Genomic DNA, 24,735 nt, shown 5'->3' on the forward strand with positions numbered 1-24,735 from the left:
GCCCGCTTCTCGCAGCGGCGGTTCGGGGAGCGTGCCCGGGTGTCCCGGGGGGAACGCAGCGTGAAGGGCCGCCCGGGTTATCGGTACGTTCGGGTCTCGGAGCCCCGCGATATCTCGGGCGAGGACCAGACAAAGGCCTCCGTAGAGAAGATATTTCTCTGCTTCTTTAAAAGATGGGATTGCACCCGCGTCGTTTTCGTCGGTGACTTCATTTTGCCGGGCTGAGAGCGCCTGTCCCGGTGTTGGTGGTGGGCGAGCGGCGCGCCTGCTGTAGATAGGTTAGGTAAGAGGTACGTGCTGCTGCTGCTGCGTTCCCGCACGGCAGCTGTAAACAGCGCAGTTGTTGCTTAATGGCTGTCTTTGAAAATGATTTGTGAAGTGTAAGTCTGAAGCCCTAAACTATCTGACTAATGAAATGCAGAATACCAAGCACTCGCTGGGGAAAGCGAGTGTTTTGCCATGAAAGGTGGTGGCACCCTTGAAGATGACTGTGTGAATGTGAGCCACAAATGTTTAACTGTTTCTATTGAAATCTTAGTCAGTTCTCACTTTAAAAAAAGAAAAAAAAAAAGGCTTTTCACAGAACAGACTTCTTTTTACATCATGGTTCCTGGTTACACTGCTTCGATCGTACCATTACAGATTTTTCTGCAATAGCAAAATGATGGTGATACTTGGGGTTGCTCACAACTCCATCCTGCAATCCTGATTTGAGAAATAGCTTCGTGTTTGCAGCCCCTAACCCAAGAGAGCTCTTAAAAGGGAAATGTGGACAAGTGGGTCTCGTTTTTTTATGGGTGATGAGAGCCAAGTGAGATGGAACTATTTCCAAAAATTGTCTGTCTCGCACTGCCCCCAGTGGAATTTTATAAAAAGGTAATTATCATTTTCTGTGGGGCTGAAATGAAGCAGTAGGCTGTGGTCTGTGTGTAGGTAGATGCTTTAAAAATCACAAACAGCCCAGAAGACTGCCAGCTATTGCTGTTGTGAATGACTTTTATAGAAAGTGGATTGTTTTGTACAATACATCACTATTTTGAGTGGCAACCTGTGGAATTCGTTCTCACCTACTCAACAGGTATTTATTCTAAAACCCTTCCCATATTTCACTATTCTGAAATTGCCTATTCGCTTTGGGAGCTATACTGAGTTCCTGATGGGCAGTTCATTCACTGTATTTTTTTTCAGTAAGTAGCTGAATAGATTCAGATGATTCTGTTGTAAGCTTACACCAAGCAAAGTGCTGCAGTGTAACTTCTATTAGCTCCCTGAATCCTTTTATCACAGAAATGATTGCTTCTGCTGAACTTCCAAATACAATTTGTTTTGTTTATAATTAACACCCAGGAAAAAAATTAGTACACGCTTCATATTATTATTAAGCTTACTTAGAATGTACAGCTTTTAACAGTGCTTTTCATTAGTTGGTTTCAAAACACCTTGCAAAAGAATTCAGTGTAATTGTGATTTTCTTATTTGAGGGTCATCAACTAGCACTCATAGAGATATCATTGTCCAACTGTGATTGCTCCAAGAAATTCTGTAAGTGGTTAAAAAATCATGTATTGACTAAAAAACGTCATCTCCTTATGATAAGACCCCACAAGTTCACATTTGTTTTGAACTTGTTTTTTGTTGTAGCACTTTTATTTTGCTTAATGGTGCCCGAGGTCATTTTGTACTGTACCTCCCATGCCAAGGCTGGGAGCTGAGCTTGCTTGCTGTTGGGTAGAACAGGCTTCTCTGCTTTGTGTCAGAAGAGACTCTGCAGAAGGCTTAACTGAATTCATGGATGAGTTAGAGAATGGTTCAGGACAAATTACTCTTCAAGGGGTCCAAGTAATCATGGTGCATGCCTCCAGTTACCAAGGAGCTTGGCTGTGGAGTGGGTTTGTACAGATGTCTTTTGATATCTATTAGAAGTGGGGGGAGTTTCGAATGAGTTACTTGTATTGCTAGAACCATTCCATCTTCTTGGCTTTCTTCCTCTTCAGCGTGCAGAAGCTACGTTAGAGGTATTAGAGGTAGAGTGATTTGGAATCTTGCTCTTTCGTTGCTATTGGCTGGAATTGTTTCTTCTCGTTAAGCATCCCATTTTTCATAATGCTTCTGGAAGCAGAACAAACTTCTGGCACAAGGTGTGAGGTGCACCCTCTAAAATAGTGTATTTTTTTTTTTTTCCCCTCATCCACTTCTACCAATTTTGGTGTGCAGATTATCACCAATTTTATTATTGGTGCATTTTAATAAGCAATCTAGTTTAGGACTTGAGATCTCTTATACTGTGTTGATATTTTCCAAAATAGCACAAAGAAATTATTTTCTGTTTTCTAGTTGGAAACAATGGAAACATTTAGGGATAACAATACTTGCTAGGAAATACAAAAGATTTTATAACAGCGGTGTTATAGTTTTATTTGCATGGAAACTCCTTATGTGTGATACTGTCCAGAAATTTGCTTATGTCTGAATTGTAGACCCTTCATTAGGGGGATAGTAGGGTAGTGAAATGCTCGCAGGCAGCAAGCACTGAAATCAGCAATTTCAGTTGACTCAGTTTCAAAACAGGGCCTGCCTGTAGGCACGAGAGGATCTAGACTTGTTAGGTCTGTGTAGATTCAGATTATTTTGGAAAAAGATTCAAGAGGTCCAGTTTCATGAAGGAGAATTTTTTGCCTATTTGTGTGGTCATTATTTTGTGACTCAACACCTCTAGTCTTTGGGGGTTTGGGGGAATGACACGACTATTGCTTTCATCCTTGCTTATTTCATCTGCTATTGTCTGTTTTGTGTTATTTTTAATTAATGTCATTGTTTACCTACTTTTACACTACTTAAAAGTTTAATTTTTTAAATGGTTTCTGATAGTTTTCGCTTTGTGCATATACTATGAAAAATCTTAGTACTTCTCAGCTGCACATCAAATCCTTGATAGCTAGAATGTATCACAGCTGTCCTGGAGAGCTTCCCCCTGGAAATCTGGGCCCTTTGCATGGCATGGAGATCTGGCTGGTTTGATTGTTGCCCATGGATAGTTTCAGTGCCAGCAAACCCCACCCTGTTAGGAGTCATAAATGCTTTCCTAGTTTCCTGGGTTTGTCATCACTGATGCCCTTGTCTAGTCCAGAGTACTCTTTGCAAAACATGTGTTTGAAGATTAATTTGCCCATTAGAATGTAAGAATTCCAGCATTTTTCAGTACTAGTACCATTTATTCTTTTGCTTTGTATGGAATAAATTCCTCTCCTGTGAAGACATTCTCCTCATTAAATGTTTGCTGAAGCGAATATCTTGTCAGCTAAACTGATTTCTAAATAAATCCTCAAACACCTCTTGTTTCATTAATTTGAGTAATAATTGCTAAGTAAAATTTGGAAGGAGCCCAGAACCATGTCTATTCATACAGCCATTTGAAGAAAATTACTGCATATACTTTACTGGTTCTACCTGGCACCACTTAATCAGATGAAAAACATAGGAAGGATTCTGATGTTGGATACAGTATGAAATAAAAGCAGTATTTTTCATACAAAGGGTGGTGACGCACTGGAACAGGTCGCCCAAGGAGGTTGTGGATGCCCCATCCCTGGAGGCATTAAAGGCCAGGCTGGATGTGGCTCTGGGCAGCCTGGTCTGGTGGTGAGTGACCCTGCATATAGTAGGCGGGTTGAAACTCGGTGATCATTGTGGTCCTTTTCAACCCAGGCCGTTCTGTGATTCTGCATGTGTGTTAAGAACATTGTTGAAGAGCAGTGTTTTTGGAGATGAGCAGAAATAAAGTCATAATGAAAAGTGAAGGTGGGCTGATAGCCGTGTGCCAGCAGTGGATAACGTCCCACAGGGGTTCTTTAGTTGGAGAAAGACCTTGACTTATGGTGTTCTTACATTGAGAGGGGAGGGTGCAAGAGCTGCACGTGCTCCTTTTTGTTCTGTGTTAGTGCAGTACCCAGTGCAGTGGGAGCCTCATTCTGTTTTGCAGCTAAGTGTTGCTGGCTGTGCTTCATAGAGAACGAGTCTCTGCTCCATCGGAATGGTGGAGTGACTTCTAGGAAATCCTCTTAGTCAGAAATAACTAAAAAATAGAGCGTAGCCCCGAAGGTCTACCTGTCTAATACCTGACTAAAGTACGTGGAAGGGAGACTAACACAAATCCTCTCTTGTAGATAATATAGGCTGTGGATAATAGTTAACATTGTATTAAAAATATCACAAATGTTACTCAGAAAGCTATTTTAAGTGTTAAGTAAAACTCAAGGGGGGAGTGAATTCAGCTAAGGGAGAAGGAGGAAGAGTTATCTATTTGTGGTGCCTTCCCCAGCTCTCGTGAGTGATGCAAGTATATTAAGAACTGTTGCTATATAAATATCTTGGCTGCCATACAAGTGCCCTACATAGTGCTTGAAAATGAGGGAACTGAGCAGTGTAGGTGTTGAACCAGCTTTAGATATTTTACCTTCATTTTCCCCATGCAGACCAAGAATGAGCTCGGACCAGAAGTGTTTTCCACATGAGTATCTTGTTTTGATGGTGAGTGATAGCAGGTGCCTAGGGTGTGCAGATAGCTGGATTGTCTGAAGGAAGCTTCACCAGCTTCTAGCAGGATGCAGTTTAGAGATCTCTAAACAGACAATTTGGTATTGAATCATTTGGTTTTTAATAGCTGTGGTGAATTTATGCAATCTCTTTTTGAACCCTCAGAGACATTAACATCTGCAGCATCTAGTGGTGCAAGAATGATAGCAACGGAGGTGTTCTTCTCTAGCTAGAATCATAGACTGGCTTGGGTTGGAAGGGGCTTAATACATCATCCAATTCCAGTCCTCAGTGCCGTTTCACTGTTGCCAGGTTAAAAGCTATAATCCTTCAATCCATTTTGGAAATGCTTGCTATTTTTAATTTGTAAAATTTGATATCAAACTTGTATGGATGAGGTTGACTGCTTTGTGTGTACATCTGGATTGTCAGACGTGTGCAGACTCTATCTTACTTACCGGGAAGTAACTCTTCCATCTTCTCACTTACAGAAATGTCCTGTTTGCTTATACCTTGCATTAGTCTTCAGCAGTTCTCTGGTTCCATTTCACAGATGGCTTTGCACTTAGAAATGTATCTTTTTGTAAAGATCACAAAGTTAATACATGTATGAATTGAATCTGCAGAATGCTTGTGAGCCTCTGAAAGGTAATGGCTGAGTTTGTGAATGTTTGTAAGAATGGAGAAAGTTTTGATTTAGTTCTTGGTGTGCAGTTTCCGTAGCGGTTTTGCAGAGGACAGGTATTGTACCCATATCTGTTGCACAGTTATCTACAAAACATTGTAAGACATTCCCAAATAGCTGGAAACAGAACAGTATGTAATGAAATGGCTCTCTCCTGCAGCCCCTACTTCTTGAATTTTTACTTCATCTGTTAAGAACCAGTATTATAAATGAGATGGGTTTGATGGCTCTGCTGCCTTCCTGGGATCTTCCCACTTTGATGTGGACTTATTCCTGGCTTCGATTCCTCCTTCCTCCTTTTCAGTACTGATGTTTACTAGCAGATCTTTAAAGATGTTTTTGTTGATGCTTAAGGCAAAGATCTTTCATGGGCATGTATTCCATGGATTATTTATTTTTTTTATTTGTCAGAACAGAAAATGGGATGCAGCTCCCGTTGTCTGGTAACTTCACGAAATTTATTAGACAAAATGGTAAAGGTGGTTGAATTCTAGGAGAGAGATTTAAATAAACACATTTGAGTCTTATAATGATATGGGAAGTGAAAATCTGCTGTCTTGAATGAATGATAAAGAGATAAAATTAAACAACCTCATGTTACTGGTATGAGATTTGGAACCATTTATAGCTTTTCCAAAGTGGAATTTTTTCTAAAAAAAAAAAGGGATTTTTTTTTAAAGTTAGGTATAGCAAGACCTGTTATGATAGTAGGCAAGAATTATTCTGTTTTGCTGAGGAAAAAAAAAAAACAAACCAAAAAAAAAACCTTACTATGCAGCAATAGATTCTATTAAAAGTGAATACAAAGCATAGGATTAAGTGATTATGTTTTCTTCCTATGAACTACAGACTTCAGAGGTGGATTCTTTCCAGATTTAACCAACCTGCTGAGAAGCCATTCTTTCTTTAGAGCAGTAGAGTAACAATGGAACACATGTTTGATCCAGTGTACATAATTTCCCAGTGTTGCAAAGAGAATTTTTGCATTTGGACGTCTTCGCTGGAGCTGTGTTAAGACTGAGGAAAGTACACTGTATGAAGAATACAATTTGAGCTCAGCACTAGTGCTAGGAGGCAATATTAGTCCCCATCTTAGATTCTCAAAAGGTTAAGTACTTATTTTTATTAATAAAGCAGTTGGCTTGGAAATTGCTCTTTCTTCAAAGGAGATAAATGAGCCGCCACTGACGTTGTAGCATGGGTGGTGATGAAGAAAATTATATTGGATATTCTCATAATACAGCTTTGTTTTTAGTTCTGTTGGAGGATTCTGCAATAGCTATTATTAATACAGAGAACAGATGGCCAGAATAGCAGTTGTTTTGGGCTAAAAGTGACCAGTAATACTTAAAGATTTTATAGAAGATAGTGTTCTGTTTTCACTGGACACGAAAGTAAAGTCTTCAGTCACTGTCAAAGGGAGGTTATTCCAAAGGTTAGGTAGTTTTCTTAATTCATTCATCCCCTTTCCCCTTTGGAATTTGGTTTAAATACTTCTGGTGTGAGGAAACTTCTTCTTGGTTTGGAGAGAAAATATTTGTGATTTGATTGTCTAGAGCTGTGGTGACAGCACAAGCTCTTACTGGTTTTAAAATAGCATCACTCATTGAAACTTTGTTCTCTGGTTTGCATTTGAATTTGTGTTCTCCCTCCTTGTCCAGAGGTGAGTGAAACCTGCAAATTTTTATTGATGGACATACCAGTTTTCTTCATGTTTGACAGAGAATGAAAACTCTCCTTAAATAATAGTGGGACCTTCTCATGGGTGGTAGTAACCTAGTTTTTGTAGTGTGTCTCCAGGAGTGGATCATCTCCGAGTAGCCTAGTTTTGGCAAAGAAAGGTGTAATGGAACAGATGTGTCATCAGAGTTTAGATTGTATTGATTTGCCTCCAGCTGCATTGTCACATGGACAAATGTTACCTGATGACTCAGTGTCCATACCAGCGTGGAAATGACGGTTTTCACTTATGTTTACTTCTTTCATTTGTTGGTATGTAGACTAAGATTTAATCGCTTTCTGAGCCTAACACTTACCCAAGCTCTTCAAATAAGTTTTTTTCTCGGGAATATTTTTAAGACGTTTGTGTTACTGTGTTTTTCACTGGCAGGACTAGTGTGAAAGCATTCAGTGAAAGACATTTAAATACTGGTCATGCTCATTCCTTTTCTCTTTTGATCGCCCCAAGTGACATTTTGGAATGCCTTTCATTGTTTTGTTTCAGAGCACCTTGTTATGTTAGCTGATCTGAAAATCTAGCTGGAAAGTTGTTCCAAGTTAGAAATAAATCAACAATTGCACGCACACACTTTTGGCTGCAGAGTGAGATCTATTTTTAGAAAAGGGTTCTGTTCTGTTTTCACTTAATTTTAATAGTCTTTTACATTCATTTGAGGCATCCTAATGACTTCTGGGATCTTATCCAGGCCTTCCTAATAAATAAGCGTGTGTGTCCTGTGGATCAAATTTCAGAATCACTTGTGTAGGGAAAGTCCCACTTATCTGCCAGATAACTTCAGGTATTCCAGTAATTTCTGGTGTGTGTTCAAAGTACTGCCTCTGCTTGTCTGGTCTTTGCTGTAGCAGAGTCTTTGTGATTGGGAAGGCAAAGCAGCCCATAGGAGCTGCCCCATAAATGTAACATATGAAAAAGCAACTGCCGTCCCATGTAGATTAGTATTTTGGTGATTGCTATTTTTTTTCTTTATGAACCTGTGTTAGTCTAAGGTTGATAGTTACATTTGGGTTTTACTTCTGTTGTGCGTTTGCTGATGGTTGCAGCAGCAGATTGGGAGTCAGAACTCCTACTCTCCTCCTGCTTCTGTCATGAGCTTCTATATTGCCTTCAGGTGCTTAATTGTCTTTTACTCAGTGGTATAATGGGAATAATGCTATTTTCCTGCTTCTCCTTAGGAGCATTTAGGCTAGCGAAGCGCTTTCAGGATACTGGATAGAAGACTGAAGACTCAAGGTCATGTTAAGTGACATCATCATGTAGTTGGACACGAGTCAAACATTCACTTAACAGAGGATGAGTAGGCTGTGTAAAGGTTAAAATAAAAAATGCAGAAGAGGAGACAGGGCCAAAATAAGAGAGAGTGGACCAAAAGTAGTGTAATGCAACTCATCTGCTTCTTGATTATTCTTGTTTATTTTTGGGGGTAATGTCTGTCAACTGTCAGCAGTGGTGCTGAAGTAGCGATACTTTGAAAAGACTGGCAGAAAACGTGATCCCTGTATGTAAGGCACGTAGTCAGATGTCTCCACTAAAGCACTGCTGTGTCTGAATGATTCCTCCACCTGTTTGTAGGAGATCCAGAAAAGGGTTCAGTGTATCACTGAGTCAAAATGTGGTATATTGGGAGTTTTGGGTGTTAGCAGTGATGAGCCTGTATTGGTCATTTGTTGGCAAGGGTGGAAGAGTTGATTGGGCACCTGAGTGCATTTCTGCTTCTTGTATAATAGAAAACACTTCTATTGACTATTCAACTTTATCTATAGAGATGTCTTTTCTCCACAGATCTGTGTGTAGGGAGAGTTTTCATTTTACATAATCCTTTGTCTGCGTTTACTGAAACAGAATGAATAAAGCAGGGTTACTCTTGCTTGAAAAAATCTCGTCCGATGCTTGGATTTACTTTTTAGAGAACAGACTCTTAATTCCTGTAATAACTTTCTTTAATATTTACTCAGCTATTATGCTTCAGATTTATATTTGAACAGGATAGTATGTGATATGAAAAATACATTTTATCCATTTCATACTTTGGTTAAGACCAGAATTAAGCACTAAGGTTATTTAGTCTCAACTTCCTCGTGGTGCTGCCTGTGTTTTATGTGAAGGAGTTGGGTATTGTTTGAAACAGTCTTGGTATTTTTGTTGCTTTTTATTTCCCACCCCCCAGAGACAGTAATTATGGGATTAGACTTAAAATCATGATAAAGATGTGATCCTAGCTGTCTCATGTATTCAACTGATTGTAGGTCTGTTCTCTTGCATTTCAGGTTCAAGTAGAGACTCAGCAAACAGGGTTGTAGTTCGAGGCAACAAGGCAAAGATAAAATTCCCTATGTCAAAGAGAGCAATGAGAAAAGTCCAAAAGGTCCTTGCTTGTCATTTTGAGATTTATCAGTGTTTTGGTGCAGATGTTTATTCAAAAATGAGAAAAACAAAATCACATTCTTTCATGCTAATTTTCCTTGCTTGGTTTCTCAAGTTGTGGTGCAAGGCTTTCCAGGTGTCTTGCCTAGAGCTGCTTGCCTTCTTTGCAAGGTATCTTGTTTACCTCTCTTGATCTTTTCTATTTTTGGAGAGGCTTATTCTCTCTTCAGAGGCTTACTTGCCATCTTTGAGTACCTGAGTAAATTCAGGGCTCTCTTAGGGGTTTACATTTGTCAAAAGATGATACACCACTGTCCCGTCTCTTCTTTTGTCCCTCTGTGCTTTTGAGACTTTATTTCAGGATAAGCTCCTGTGGCTCTGCTGTTGATACTGTGCATTGTTCCTCTGAGTGATACTGCTGAAGGTTTTTGCTACCTGTGCTGTGATGTTTCTTAGGTGGCCTGTACCGTAGCACTCTGGCCATCTCTTTCAAGCTTTTCTAGCAGAATTTTTCAAAGCTGTCTCTTTTAAAGTATGACTAAGTGGTAACAAGGAGGAGTGATAAAAGTTATGGGAGATGCTGGTTTCCATACAAAATAGAACTCTCAGAAGTGTGCAACTTACTTGGCAGCATTAGGATATCTAGTGTATTTTGCTGCACTCTTGTTATGAACTGACAGCTAAAGACCTTTTGTTCTGTGTTTTGGAAAATTTCAGGCTCAGAACTCTAGTGTTGACATAGTCAAAACGCTGCTTAGACAAAAACATGTTCAGACAAGATCTATACATAGGTGCTGCTCTGAAAGCCTCAGTGTCTCTTCTTATATGAAGTTTTTCAGACATTGTAAAGAAATATCCCATGTTCTATATTGCTTGGAGGATCAAAGGCTTAAGAAACACTATGATACTTCAAATTTTGAGCTATTTGCCCTAGCACCTATTTGCATGGAATATCTTTTGCATATTTGTTCTGATATTTACAAACAAAATGGGCAAAAGCTTAGATTTTCTTAATTTATTTATTCTGTTTGATTTTTGTCCTCTAAATTCTGAAATCCTTACTGATGAGTTTAATTATAAACAAGACGTTCTGTCATGCTGGTGATAAGTCTAAATGTGCCTTGGGACAATTGCCTCTTTCCTAACGTGGTGTCAGTGGAAAGCCTGAAGATGCTGCAGTAAAACAGATTTCTTTCTCAGCTAGAAAAGAAATATTTATTATCAGTGGCTTATTAGATTCTTGGTATCATGGAAATTCATTTTGTGTCATGTAGTACACAGTCATCCTTCCATTAAATGCCCTGGCTCTTTGTGGTTATGAGCAAAATCAGCATCCGAATGTGTTCATAAATTGGGTATGTGGAGGCATATTTTGCTGAACCTATACCCTGATCAGCTGTTAAGGTCGCTTCCTACTTTCCACTGCTGGAAACATATGTGATATATGCAGTTTTTGCACTAGGACAGACATGCTGTTTGAAAAGAGGTATTTCTGTTCTGTCCTGTTTCCCTGGCCCCAGCTCTGGTATATAATTACAGTAATAGCCAAAAATGTCTGGAAATAATCTAGCATGAGGATAACAATCTCTTGTCTCTCAGGTGTTTGCAACTTATGGTTCACTTGTGAAAGCAAACATGTTTACTTTTATCAGTTGGGTCTTTTGGGTCTTTACTGGAATAATACAAAAGGAATCACTGCTATCTTAATTTTTTTTTTCCATCAGTATTTTCTATGTTTTGCTTAATTGTTGATTGTACATTGTTTTCCTAATACACGTTCCCACCTTGTTGTATGAAGAATGCCTCATTTATTGAGACAGGATTATCTTGTGGATTTTATAAATGTGTCATTTCTGACGTCAGATGATTTATCGTTTCATTGGCAGGCTAATAAATTGCTTCAGTCGTTTCAATTTTGTTTTTACTTCTTCGAGCATGCAGGTGTCTTACAGATGCTATTGCTAGGATGAAGGGCACAGATTCCTCCGCACCCTGCATCCCCATTAAGCTAATGCATCGTCCCTTTTATTCAGTGGCAGATGACACTGTAGTATGTGCTCTTGGCATGTTTGCTAGCATAGAAAAGTGATACCATGCCTAAAGTCTGATTCAGAGCTTTCGCATTGGCTTCAAAATGAAATGGCATAAATCTCAAGTGTTATTCTCTTCACCCTGTGAACTTACAACAGGCTCGTTCTCTGTATGACCTTAATTCATTGCCCCAGAAGGAAACTTGCTCCTTGTGCCTTTGCTTTCCTGTCAGAGGGTTCCCTCTGGCTCATCATTAGCTGCCCTACAGGAGCGATGTTTGTCCTGACCTGCTGTCCTCAGTGGGAAGGGAGCAGATTAGTCACTGCTCAGGTTGGAGCCAACTTCTAAAGGCTGACCTTACTGCTGCCACATGACACTGCAGAGCTCAACAAATAATCGTTTTTTTTTTTTTTCTCTCTTTTGGCTATGTAAGTAGATTGCTTTAATTTAGGGCTGAGGAGGAAGCAGAAATTCTAATTTCAACATGGTCTGTGTATTATGAATCTGACATGTCGATGCCAGATTCATCTGTCTGAAATCTTGTGTATGTTGACATTTGAGGTACGAAGAACCTATTCTTTCCTTTTTTAGAAAAAACTAAACCCAAGCAAAAACACAAAAACCCAAAGAAAATAAAACTAGTGTGTTCAAAAGGCTTTAGCAGACAAATCATGTTGAAGTCTGGCTGTGACAGCCTGATATTTCCCCTCCTGTAGGTGGTGGAGACTGTAACCGCTCCACTGCTGATTCAAGAGGAGAGAATGTGTGCTTATATTTTATGCAGTTCTCTTAATGGTTTGACTTTTTAGCTCAGCCTTATCTTCTTTTAAAGATTTATCCTGCTTTTAAACTGAGGTTCAGGACCTTTTTGTCTTGTAATGACAACAAAGACTCAAGTCCTAAATGGAGGAGGTGGCTTTTGCAGGCAAAACTTTTCCCCTTATTATTTTTTAATTGGAGTGTGTTAGAGTATTTACAGGGTAGCTAAGAAGGGATATAAGATGTGCTATTTTTAAGTGTACTTTTAGTCTAAACATTATAGTAAATTTAGCCTTCAGCATAACTCATCAAATGTAATTAAAATAACTTGCTAATAAGTATGATGACTATCTCTTAAATACTTTTGGTTGAAAATTTAAGTATCTCAGATGACCAAAATGAGAGAAATTGGTTGGTAAATTTTGAATTCAGTTTGCTTGAAGGGGCAGCTCACTTTGCAACAGATTTTCTTCAGTAGGCACGGGCAGAAAATTCTGTTTTAGTTTAGTTTGTCAATTTTTTTCCCTTCAAAATAAGAAACTATGAAAAAGCTTGTTTTCCTCTTGCAAAATGTAGGAGATGAAATGTGCTGTTGATCTCAACAAGTTCTCTTAAGGATGTGATGTCCAGAGACCATCAGCTCAGTTCATGAGCTAAAGATAATACTTCTTTTGTTAACAGGAGAAAACAAAAACAAATGTAGTTTTTAATGCAGAACATAATAGAAGCATGTGTATCCAAAATGTCTATTGTAGTTTTATAATTAATGTCTAAATATTGTCCAGATCTTGTATAATTTGGATTTGTGTAAATGAAATTACAGTTTCCTTTGAAACCAGCTTGACACACTTGCGAGTTTGAAAGATAATATAATACTTCACAGTATTGCAACTTTTTTTTTTTCCTCCTATCCCTGGCAACCACAGTGACATTGGATTTGACTGGTGGCAGTGGTACCTTCTTTTTCTAGGCTGTCTCTTGTAATGCTGAAGCTTCCATGCCAGGAATGCATGCTGTGTGTGCCAGTGGTACCTATATAGCAGTTCAGAAAATAGGAAGTAGACTGTTTACTGTTCTCTAAAATCAGGTATGAAAATAATCTGGATAAATGTATGTTTAAGTTATGTGATTACTTAAATGTGAATGCATTATGGCATTACAGTTTGTAAAAAAGAGGTATCAAATGTGGGGCTGTTTTTACTTGTAAATCAACATCAGTTTGAGGTTACTACCTAGTAGTAGACTCTATCACACCAGGAGTAGAAATGCAGGTTCAAAATTATATATCGAAATCAAATTTCCTTGATTGATGATGGAGATAATAACCACACTTGGTTACTGTAAATCATTTTGAATTAACACAGCCTGTGTGCCTGTCTTCCTGCAGTGAGCTGCAGGAGAAGTATTTTGACACATGATATGTTTCACCAAATGTTAATGGTTATTTTTAAATATGAGAACAAAAAGCAGAATGTTGGTTATGGCATTTCCTGTGAATCCAAAACAGATAGATAGGTTTTGAAGCAAGATGGATAAAGTAATGATAGGATCATAGTTTACAGACTGGATCTCTATAATGGTACGTTCCTGTTACTTATTCTGATGCTGTCTTCCCCTTCAGTATTGGAAAAGATTCTCCATCTGTGTTCCTGGGGAAGGTCTGTGGCCCAGCTGAACAGATCTAACATCTTATTGTTCCTTAGTCTGCACTTCTGGGTCCTGCCTGCTCCTTTGCCTCAGCTCTGACGCTCATTTGACCTTTCAGTGAGATGCTTCAGCTCAGAGAATACTCCTTGCTTTTTTTTGTTGTTTGTTTCAGTATTTATTTTCTCTTAGTTTAGGAAGCAGAGTATGCCCAAAGAGAAGTCAGACAGGCACCAGGTAATGAACAGATGGACCAAGGTTGGCTGGACCTAGGAAACAGGAATAGGTCATTGAGGTGTTTGAGATTAAGAAGTCTTTCTGTGGCATTGGTTGCTTTGAACATTTTACTTTCCTTGTAAGCTTGTGTCTTTAGTTTCCTCATCTAGTAATACAGGAGTCATACTCACTTACGGAAAGCTGCTAAAAATTTTTATAATGCATACCTGCCTTCAAGGCTAGACACCACTCTGCAAGTAGTGAGAAAGGGCTTGTAGAAGCAGCCCTGCCTTGTTGTATACTAACTCTCCTACTTTTGCCATAAAACTTTATTTTTTAAGAGATAGATAAGTATTGTGAAGGCATTAAATTGCCATTGATAACAGTGTCACACGCCAACTGTGCGGTCACTTAAGGACAGAGAGCTTCAGCATCTGTAAACAGGTGAATCCCCATAGATATGAAACAGTAGCTGTCACTGCCAAATTTAAATAAAATGCTTCTTGAAAATGTTATGGGATTTGATCTGTGTTTAGGAGAGAGCGTAAAAAATGGAATCTATTGAGCGTAATTAAAGTACAGCAATGGAATAAGAATTAAAAAAAAGAAAACCCCAAGATACTGTCACTTTGTTGTGAAGTGCTGTGAAAAATCATGATTAAAGGTAATGGCAAGGCCTTATTTGCTCGCAGAGCAAAATGTCCTAGATCCCTGACATTGAGGCAGAGCAGTATTTTACTAAGAATGCATTTCTTCTGTTGGTGAAGAATGATGAAGCTCTCTGAGTATTAATGATGCTGTGGGAAGAGCAGGGCTCGCTGCTTAAATCATTGAAGGTTGCTATGAGAAACAGAGTCGTGTTCCCATAGGGCATACCAATGTAGTTATAGAAGCTTCCTTTGAAAATTGATAAAGCTTCAGTTATTTCTAGCTGCGCTTTAGAGGAAATCAAACAATAATAATTGTTGAACATAGCTGACCTGTGTGGACCCCAATGTTATTTGCAGTGGCATGTGGGCTCACAGGAGATAGAGCTGGAGTTTGCTTTCTAGTTTGTTAGAGCTCTGGGCCAATTCGGGCACAGTTTTGAGGAGCAGTAATAAAGGACATTTGCTGTCAGCCCTGATCTCAGCTTTTGACCATTTCAAGGAGAGCGACATCTTATAGTCGCAGGATACATTGCACTGGGGAAAGTCACAAAGCTGTAAGTGCTGTGCTATGCTCTGCTTTAAAGTTTTGATAAATGTAAACGTGGAAGCACTGAGTGGCAATAATCCTGTGACATCTGCATGGTTCTATGTAAGAAGCAAATGCTGCTTTAGTGTGGAACATCCTAGTATGTGCTATCTGTCCCCACAGGAGCCTGGCTGCCTGGCAGGAGATGTTGCTGGTAATTGGATCCCTGCATTGCTCTGGGTTGTCAGTCTGTGATCTTGTGGTGTCTGGCTTCATTTTGCTGTTCGTATTGCAGGCTTGATAGGTTAATGATCCAGTGTAGCGTTTTTAGAATCACTGTATAACTAGTTTTATCCCATATTTAATTTAGATTTTTCGTTCTTTTAATTGTTAGGAAGGGAATTTTTGTATTCCAGTGTGGTAATTTCTGTTCATCAGCTTTGTTTCCTGCTGTCATTTGGTAGAACAATAAGTGGAAGATAGTGTCATTTTTGTTGTTGGGGTGGAATTTTCTTGAAGTGTCATTCTTGAGTTATATAATTTCAGAAACTTTGTATCAGCTCTATGAAATGCTGAATATTTTATATTTTTTGTTGAAATAATTTTTGTTTTGTGCTTTTGTGCATCAGTCTACTGCAGCTCACAGCTGTTTGATACAGGTACAGCTGAAGTGTTGATATCGGTGCAGTCTAGTTAGTTTTGTTAACAAGAAAGCATGTAGTTTTCTCCAAGTAACCTCCTGTTATTCTACGGTCTGTAAATAGTAGTCGATGGAGAAATTATTAGGGTTTCATAACAGCATTAGATACTGAGATGGTATGCCATCTTATGTTCCCTGAATCTTAGAAGAAATTGGGATATACAAATCCTCTTAAGCTATAGAATTGAACTCTTGAAGATGTTTTCATGTAAATTGTTTTAATAGACTTTTTGAGCTCAAGGGGACCACTGACACCATGAGATTAAGATGTTACCTTGCCAAGCTGCTTACCAGAGAAAGCAGCAGCATTTTCCTTGGCAGCTTGCAAGTAGACTTAGTGATGTATAGAAGAGAAACCCACTGTATAGATGTGGCATTTTACAGGGGGAGCAGCCAGGGTAGTAGTTTGTGTTAGTAGTTCTTTTCCTTGGGTTGTTCTGTTTTTCACCATTTTATTATAGACATACAGAAAAAATGAGTGTAGTAAGTTCTATATTTTATATAGATGTGGAGCTACTTTGTGAAGTATTTACTAAATGGAAAAGCTATTGTACTAAAATTAGTTTGTCGAAGTATATAGTAATTCTAGGTGTGGAAGGGGAAAAAAAAGCCACTTATTTTAAGATGGCTTTAAAATTTAGGTCAAAATTATATTATTTATGAAATGACATCATATTCCTTTTATCTTATTGTTGCTTTTGACAAGAATTTGCAACCAGGATGGAATCCTAAGGAATTTACTTTCATGTTCAAGAAGAGAAAAGAAAAATAGTAATGAGAAAGACCAACCTTTGTGCATGAGTGTGACCTGTACTCGTTAGGAAAAAAACCTAAGTTGTACTTCATTTACTAAATGCCATCATATTACTTCCCCAAATTCCAATTTTCATAATGAAGTAGAAAAAACGTATGAAGCTGACATTCTTCAATTGGGTCAGTCTTTTCCCTGGCAGTTTTGAAAAGTTCACCATGTTGATCTGAAGATCCTTGTGCTCTTTGGTAAAGGCAGCAGATTAAACTTGGGAAAGAAAAAAATTTAATGGAAGAATGTCAGTGCTTTTTCTCCTGTGTAATGTGGATCACTTTATTTTTGTGTGTATGTGAGTACATTAGTTTCTCAGGTATATTTATCTTCTGTATCTGGAAGCTATAGATTTAGCTGCTGTGATGGATTCTGAAACTGAGCGTTAACAGAAAATCTCATAAGCATAGATTAGATAAAAATACTGAAAAGGTATTGAGAGTTTTGGATTGAATAAGGGAAATAATTGGATTCAAGAAGTTGGCACTTACATAACTTCTGTGGGAAAACAAATGAAAATTAATATCAGCACTAGCTATAAAGCGCTGAGAAATATTGCTTCTACTTTAAAAAAAAAATGTCGATCTGTAGCATTTGTTTTCTTTTTTGGTGAAACCTGAGTGTTTGTTGAAAGGAAGGATATTGTCCATAGCTTTGAAACTGGGAAGAGAAACAAACGTGATCTGGTGACTGCAGATACACAGATTACATGAAATATGGATGTCTTGGGATGTTAAGAAATGGATATATCAATACAATTTTAAATGAATAAATTTTATATTTAAAACGGTACCTGTCAAAAATTGATCTTTGAAGATTGACAAAGCTGAATGGGAAGAATCAGCATCTCAATTAAATTTTGAGTTAAATGTAAAAATGAATTTTATAAACAAAGTTTAGAGTCTCTTTTTTACACTTACAGCATTTAAGTGAAATATTCAGAGTTCCTTTTTAGAATGACTTATGTTACACTCTGAATCTTCGTTCATCTGTGATCATCTAACACATTTTTGTACCATTTTGAATGATAGAATTGTTTGCACTGCATTGTACTGTGATGTCTTTTCCCGGCTTGAAATTTTTGTTTTATCAATCTAAATGTTTTATATGTGTAACAGGAGGGGTTAGCCAGGGTGAAGAGTGAATCATAATTGCAAAGACCTTTTTAAAATAAAAATATTTGAACACAAGGCTGCTGTTCCAGTTCACAAAGGTGTGTATTATGGAGTCAAAGACTGGCTCAGACTGAAAGGAACCTTAAAGCCCACCAAGCCCAAGCCCCCTGCCATGGGCAGGGCTGCCATTCACGAGATCAAGTTGCCCAGGAGTGCCTCATCCAACCTGACCTTGAACGCCTCCAGAACACCCACAGCTTCTCTTGGGGAGCCAGTGCCTCATCAGCATCTGAATGAAAATTTTCTAATAGCTAATCTGAATGTCCTTTGTTTTAGTTTAAAGCCATTCCCCTTCTGCCTCTTTGCCAGATACCCAGCATGGTATTACTGTGCATAGGGAATGCTTGCTTCTTACTGGCCTCCTTGCCTCTGTTTGTAGAGGACCAGTCAACACTTGGCATATAGACAAGTCCTCTCAAAACCATCATTCACTTCCCTGGGCACATGTGCACGGCTGATCTGATGCCCTCCAAGTCTTGCTAGTGTAATGACTCACTTCCATACACAAATCTTTGCTTTGTTGAGAGCATTCATTTAAAGCTCTCAACTTTTAGAAAGGCCTCTATAGCAACTCTCTTCTCAAGGTTGCAATAAGGCAATCACTCTTTCGATCTGTCTTTGTGACACAGTATTCTTTTAACATAGATGACTTTGCACAGACTTCCAGAACCTTGAGGAGAAAAACATTGTGCTTGAAGAAAAAAAAAAAAAGGGAACAGGTATGGGAAAGAGATGAAGCTGTTCCTTAGCTCTGCGTGTCTTTTATGTGAAAGTATAGAGTATCCCCGCCTTTGCACCTAGACCTCCAAGTAATGCTTTTGGATGCAAGTCCTCCAACACAGACTGAAATCTTTGGCTGCGGCACATCTAAGGGACAGGCAGGGCTGGAGCTAAGTTCCTTTTCCTCAAACCCAAAGACTGTGAAACCTGGCGCAGTGTCCTGTCCTGCTGCTGTGCTGTGCCCGCACTGCTTTGCAGTAGGTGCCCACTGTTTATCAAATTTCTGACTGAAATATCGTTGCTATCGAACAGAAATAATTCTTTATGGGGGGCTCTTCTGAATTCTGAAAACCAGCGGCTTCTGTTTTACTCCTTCATCTCCCACTCCTATTTCTTTCTTTTCTTTTTTTTTTTTTTTAATTTTAAAATTACTTCCAGTGTTGCGGTCACATATGAGGGTATACTGGGATTTTGGGGGAGTGTAGCAAAACTTTAATGTATGTTCATAAGAAAGTATTAAGAGAGCCTGTGGACAGATTTTGGAGATAATTAGGAACTATACAGAGCTGCTGCAGGCTCGAGGGAAGTTTGCAGGCTGCAGTGTTCCTCAGGGAAAGGAATTGCGCTGTAATTACAGGCAAGGTCAGTCCGTTCAGTTCAGTGGAAAAGACGTGGTAAGAGCTGGGGCTCTGCTGAACATTTTTCAATGTCATTAACAAGACTCAGTTGATTCCACTTTTTAAGTGAGCGTCCCCTGAAATATGGATCATGCAGATGTTCTCTGTGCTGTGAGGATTTTGACCCCTTTTTGAGAGAGAAGATTCATACCTGTAACCGAAAGGACTTTCTTGTTCATGCTACATTTTTTTCCAGCTCTAAGGATTTTGAATGTGTGGTTCAGTGTTGTAATTTTCCACTTTTAAAACAAAGGTAGTATATTCTTTCTTTTCTGAAACAGCTCCTTCAACATCCCTCTGAAGTGTTTCAGCCTACTCCATGTTATCTGAGAGCATGGCATGTGTCCCAGCCTTTGCTCTGGGACATTGTGGTGGCCATCTTAAATTCACCCCTAGACATAAGCTTTTCTTTCTTCCCTTCTGAGGGCAGTACATTGATTTCAGAAACGTTAAGCCCAAATTTTACCCTAGAAGGCATTCAAATGCAATTCTGTTTGCAAGTTCTCCTCCCCTGTTTCTCACTTGTGCTGTACAGCTCCACCACCTTTGCAGTTTTACCGGCACTGCTGAATGCAGGACCCTGCTGGGCCTGCACTAGGATTGATTGAGCTTCAAGCAAAAAGGAAAAGCTTTTGAGTACAGCTTCAGCTGAGAGCCATGTGGGCTGCTGTGGCACTCACCTCTCGCCCTGCCCCCTGCCCTGCTGTGCGTGTGTGTGCTCTGTTGATGTAAGGTAGCTGGTCCAGGTGGAAGTCAGCTGCTGGTTTTGGAGGATGTGTTTTCATCTACATCAGCTTGCTGATCTGCCTGGTAGGAAAGGTGCTAGGCTTCTTCCAGTTTCTTTTCCCCATGAACAGTGTAACAGCTTGTTTACCTCACTTCTGTACTCTGGACTTTAACAGTTTACTGTCTTTCATATTTCCAGGCCCCTTCCTTTTCCAAGATGTGTAAATTTGGCGACACCCAATTAATAGCTTCTGACAGTTTACTTAAGGACCACTGGTGTTTTTCCTGAAAACGGCTTTCCTGAAGGCATTTTAATGGTGTTTCATTATTGGAATATTGTGTTGAAATAAGTTCTGTCAATATTCATGATGGGTATCTGCTGAGAAACTGCTAATGTAAGCTTCATTTCATTCTATTTGCCAAGAGATATATTTTCTGTCTCATTTTCTTATGAAAATATAGCCACATATGACTTACATTACAGCATTTCTATTAATGCACTGGCAATTATGATTGCAGTGGCTGGCATTATGCCTTTGCCACTTGCCTGTTTCTGTGCAGCTCTACTGGGGTTACTGATGTCTTTACATCTCAAATTAGACTGTCCTGCCCAGGCCATACAGTTGCCATGGATCAGGGGAAGAACTTCTAAAATTGCAGAAGGATGAAATTTATGGAGAGAGAGCAATTTAAGAACAAAGGGAATACAAATTAAGCTTGTTCTAGCTTTTTTTTTTTTTTGTCTGTCTTGGCATGAAGAACAGCTTTACACCCTTTCTGGTATTTGTTTAGAGTGGTGTCCTCCAAACTGCATATTCTTCTTTAATATTAAAGAAGAATGAAAACCTCAATGACTTGCAGCATAATGGAAGGTGAATGAAACAAAGATAATTAGAGGAGATGAGTGAAAGAAAAGAAGAGTACTTGCTCAGGTCAAAATTTATATTTTTTTCCTTATGAAATTGGCTTTTTTTTCCCCCACAAACCAGTTATCTTACTTCGGTCCTTTAGGAACTGAGTAGTTAATTTTGATAAAGAATTTTTGTTCCACTTGAATAAGATTACTCAATTTATGTTGCTTTGTAAGTTGGACTACATAAACAAAAAGGTGTTATGCCTGGCTAGCTTCTAGCTCTGTTAGTTTGTAATAGAATGTCTGTATTATGAGAAGCGCCATTTGTGTAGTATTTTGTTTAGCAGTAACCTTGAAGGTAAATCCCATAACCACTATTCGATAGCTGGTGGGATCATCTGCTGTCAGCTTGTGCAGAACCAGTTGTGGTTTGATGCTTCAGAACAGGTCTCCTTCCCTTACCTCAAGTATCTTGCAGTCTTCATTGACAGAGGTGTTTATTTTTCCCTTCTTACATGGCAGATGGAGGGAAAACTGCTGTTTCTTTTGACCTCATGCAAGTTTTATAGGAGGAAAATTGCTTAGACTAAAAAGCCTGGAATAGGGTAGCTTGACTTTTCAAAGACTCTGTAGCTTACAGTTCTTTCCATAAGATTTTTGCGTGGTCAGGATCTTGAAAATGCAGGCTATTGTGAGGTTTTCTTTGTGTGTATGTGTGTTTGTTTTTTTTTTTTTAAGGTTAATTAATAATTTAGAATACAGAGTACTTGTCTGCATTTCCTTTTTCCTTCTCTGCTTTCCCTTCCCTCCCAGTCTCCTTGTAATCTCACATTAAGATACCCTATTCTAAGCTGTGAAGAGTGGGGTTTTGAATAAACATAAAATGCTGAAGAGCTTGCTGCAGTATTGGTATACTTGGCTGTGCGTGACTTCTTTCTGTCAACAAAAGAAAGACACCTCAATGAAAGATGCATGAGAACAAGCAAATATTTTTCTGGTTGTCTAACTAGCTTAATGTTTATACTCTTATATAAGTTAATGGAAACACTTAGGAGTTAAATTGGGTTAAATATTGACACAAGTGGGAGAGCCACTGCTAATAACCTTTTTTTTTTCCACCTTAAATTAATACTTGAATTCATTCCTGTAATGTCAGAACTTAACTTGCTGGTTTTGCATTCAAGAAGAGCTATACCGCACAGCAGATAAAATAATTGTAGATCCTTTTTCCTGTGCTGCAGATTTTTTGAATCATTAGCTAACTACCTAATTTTACATCGCTGGGCTGTGAATCATATTAGAGCATGGGTTCAAGTAGCATCTTCCAGAACAAAGAAATTTTAATCTGCTCTTTAAGTGAGAGTAAAACCAGATTGCTGCAATTTGTTGATACTTGGTGGCCAACTAGCGCTTAGAAATAACTGAAAACAGTTGCTTCATGATCCAGTGAACTTCCATGATGTGCACCTTTCCCACTCTGAAAGAATAGGTGCATAAAGCTTGATGATTAAAAACCTACGGTTAGAACTTTAGTTTGAAAGCTTGATCTGAAAGGCTAAATTCTCGTTATATGCAGAGCCCAACCTGCATTCAGGCTAGTAGTAAGATTATACTGAAGTAGCAGCTAGTTCTTATATAAGGCTTTTTATCCTCACCTTCTTCCATATGCCTTGCAACAGAGGTAGTTACCATTCATTTGTGTTTCTTGGAGAGGAAAAAGAAGGCAAAAAGCTTGCTTTGAACTTGTAGAGAAAGCAGGATTATGGGGCTGCTGTAAGGGCAAAAGAAAAATGGTGTGTGTGTCTAAATCAGATACTGATTTTCCTGGGGGAAGACTTGCCTCTGAATCTTCTAATTAGGTTATTTCTTAGGAAATATTCAGCAGATGGAAATGAAGGAGAGTGGAAAGAACTAGATCTTAATATGTATGTAATCTTAATTCAGCCTATCTTTTTGAATTACAGTTTTAAAGGTATTTTTTAATCTTATCTACTGAACTCAAGTACAACATGAAGGTGGTGCTGACCTTCAGTGATTTAAATATAAGTGCAGTCTTGTAGTCAGGACATTATTGAGAGAGAGACATTTGAATAATGACTGAATGTTTTGTAGTTAGATATTTTCATCTTTGCCTGTCCAGCTTTCCTAATGCAGTTAGAATATTTTTAAGAAGAGGAGTCTTTTGTTTCTCTAATCCTCAAACTGATCATGAATCAGACTCAGATGAGAGTGGGTTACTGTCCAAGATGCAGAAGGGCCCTTTTCTCAAACTTGTTGATTTTCTATGCAGTGAATGAGGACAGAAACTGCATACAAAGGTTGTACAAAGCCATGCTATTGTGAAAGAAAATGGTAATAGCCATTATTTTTATATCTTGTTTAGCTGTAATGCTCAAAAGTTCCAGTAGTGACTCACCAAACCTCAGGGACCGTTTTCCTAGCTGATTTGTAAACTGCCTTATATCCTTGCCTTGTTATCTATGTCTATAGATACAGATATTTTAAATTGTTATAAGTACATCTATGCTTGGCCAAAAAGAAGTGGTTGGTTACTCAGAAAGAGAGGTTAGTACAGTATTACATGAAGTGCAGGCAAGCCCATTTTTACAGCGCTAATGAATGCAACCATTGCAATTCTTTGTTTAAATGAGATTTCTTTAGCAAGAGCTGTACAGAAGTAATAACTGCATACATGTGTACTTGAGATGTATTTGGATTTCCCTGCTTGAGCTTGGGTTGGGCTGGATGAGATGAAGGACCCAGAGATGTCCCTGCCAACCTCAATCAGTCTGTGGTTCTTTTAATCCCTTGGAATCTGTGTGTCTGTTCTGTCACTGACACCTCCCTTTCCAACCCTCACTCTACAGAACTGTGGAGTCTTTGTTAGGAGTTTGTATTAGCAATTCCAGTAAAAAAATAAAAGTTTTTTTCTTGTGTGTCTTTCTTGAAAACATTTCATCAGTTATGCATATGAATTATGAAGAAGAAAATACTGTACTTTGTGTCTAAATAACACATGTATCTATATACAATATAGATATTTCGTATGAAAGCTCTATATAAAATGCTTAAATGTCATGTTTTGTTTATTATCACAGTAGTTTCTATATCTCTAAACTGTTTTGTGGCTTACTTTCCTATTTTTTCACTTTTTTCTTTTTTTTCCTGTGTGTTGTGTGTGTTTTGTCTTGCAGAGTTGGAAGAAGGCTGAGATTTCAAGCTTTGAGTGACAGGCGCCTTACAAGATTACCATAGCTAAGCTGAGAAGCCAGTTGCAGCTCTGAGTACCAGGTTCACCGAGCTGGTGTATGTACTGCACGTACATGAAAGTGCACATGTTTTTGTCATCGCATAGACTGACTTTCACGTATTCCTGAGAGCTTTGCAATTGATGAAAATTAATTTAAGTACCAGATGGAGCACCTTTACAGCACAGGAATTGGTAATCCATGGAAAAACACCTGCCAGTAATATTCAACTTACTACATGGTCTTCACGAGTGAAAAAAGTTTGCAAAAAAAAGAAGAAAAAACACCCTCCACACAGAAAAAGCCTAAGAAATACCTCCACAGTCTAAATCAGTAATTGTGAGGGAAACATAAGAATACTGAGGGCAGAGGAAAGTGATTTTGTTATTGCAGGGGCAAAATGTGTCGTCTTTGGCACGGTATGCTTTGGGCTCAGTAGTTTCTGAATGGACTAATAAATCGTGACTGTATGTTGAGCGATGATGACTGAAAGTAAGTAAGTTGAGGAACTATGGGACAAGTCTGGGCATTGAACTGAAGAATCCTCATCATCCTTCTTGAGTTAACCAGGTCATCGTCTTACATATTCTCTCTTCCTCTCCTTTTTCCTCTTTTCACTTAGTGTGATATACATACTAATGAATTGAGCTCATTAATGTTACTCAAATAAAACGATTGGAATACTTCA

At 38.6% G+C, this 24,735-nt stretch overlaps 1 long non-coding RNA gene across 1 annotated transcript; it reads left to right on the top strand.

The window, feature by feature from the left end:
- On the top strand, positions 1-24,735 carry LOC109366087. Its single transcript, XR_004158911.1, has 2 exons — positions 1-83; positions 23,994-24,735. It is a non-coding gene; the product is annotated as an uncharacterized LOC109366087 (long non-coding RNA).

This window comes from Meleagris gallopavo, chromosome 2, assembly GCF_000146605.3.
Source record: "Meleagris gallopavo isolate NT-WF06-2002-E0010 breed Aviagen turkey brand Nicholas breeding stock chromosome 2, Turkey_5.1, whole genome shotgun sequence".
Taxonomy (NCBI): Eukaryota; Metazoa; Chordata; class Aves; order Galliformes; family Phasianidae; genus Meleagris; species Meleagris gallopavo.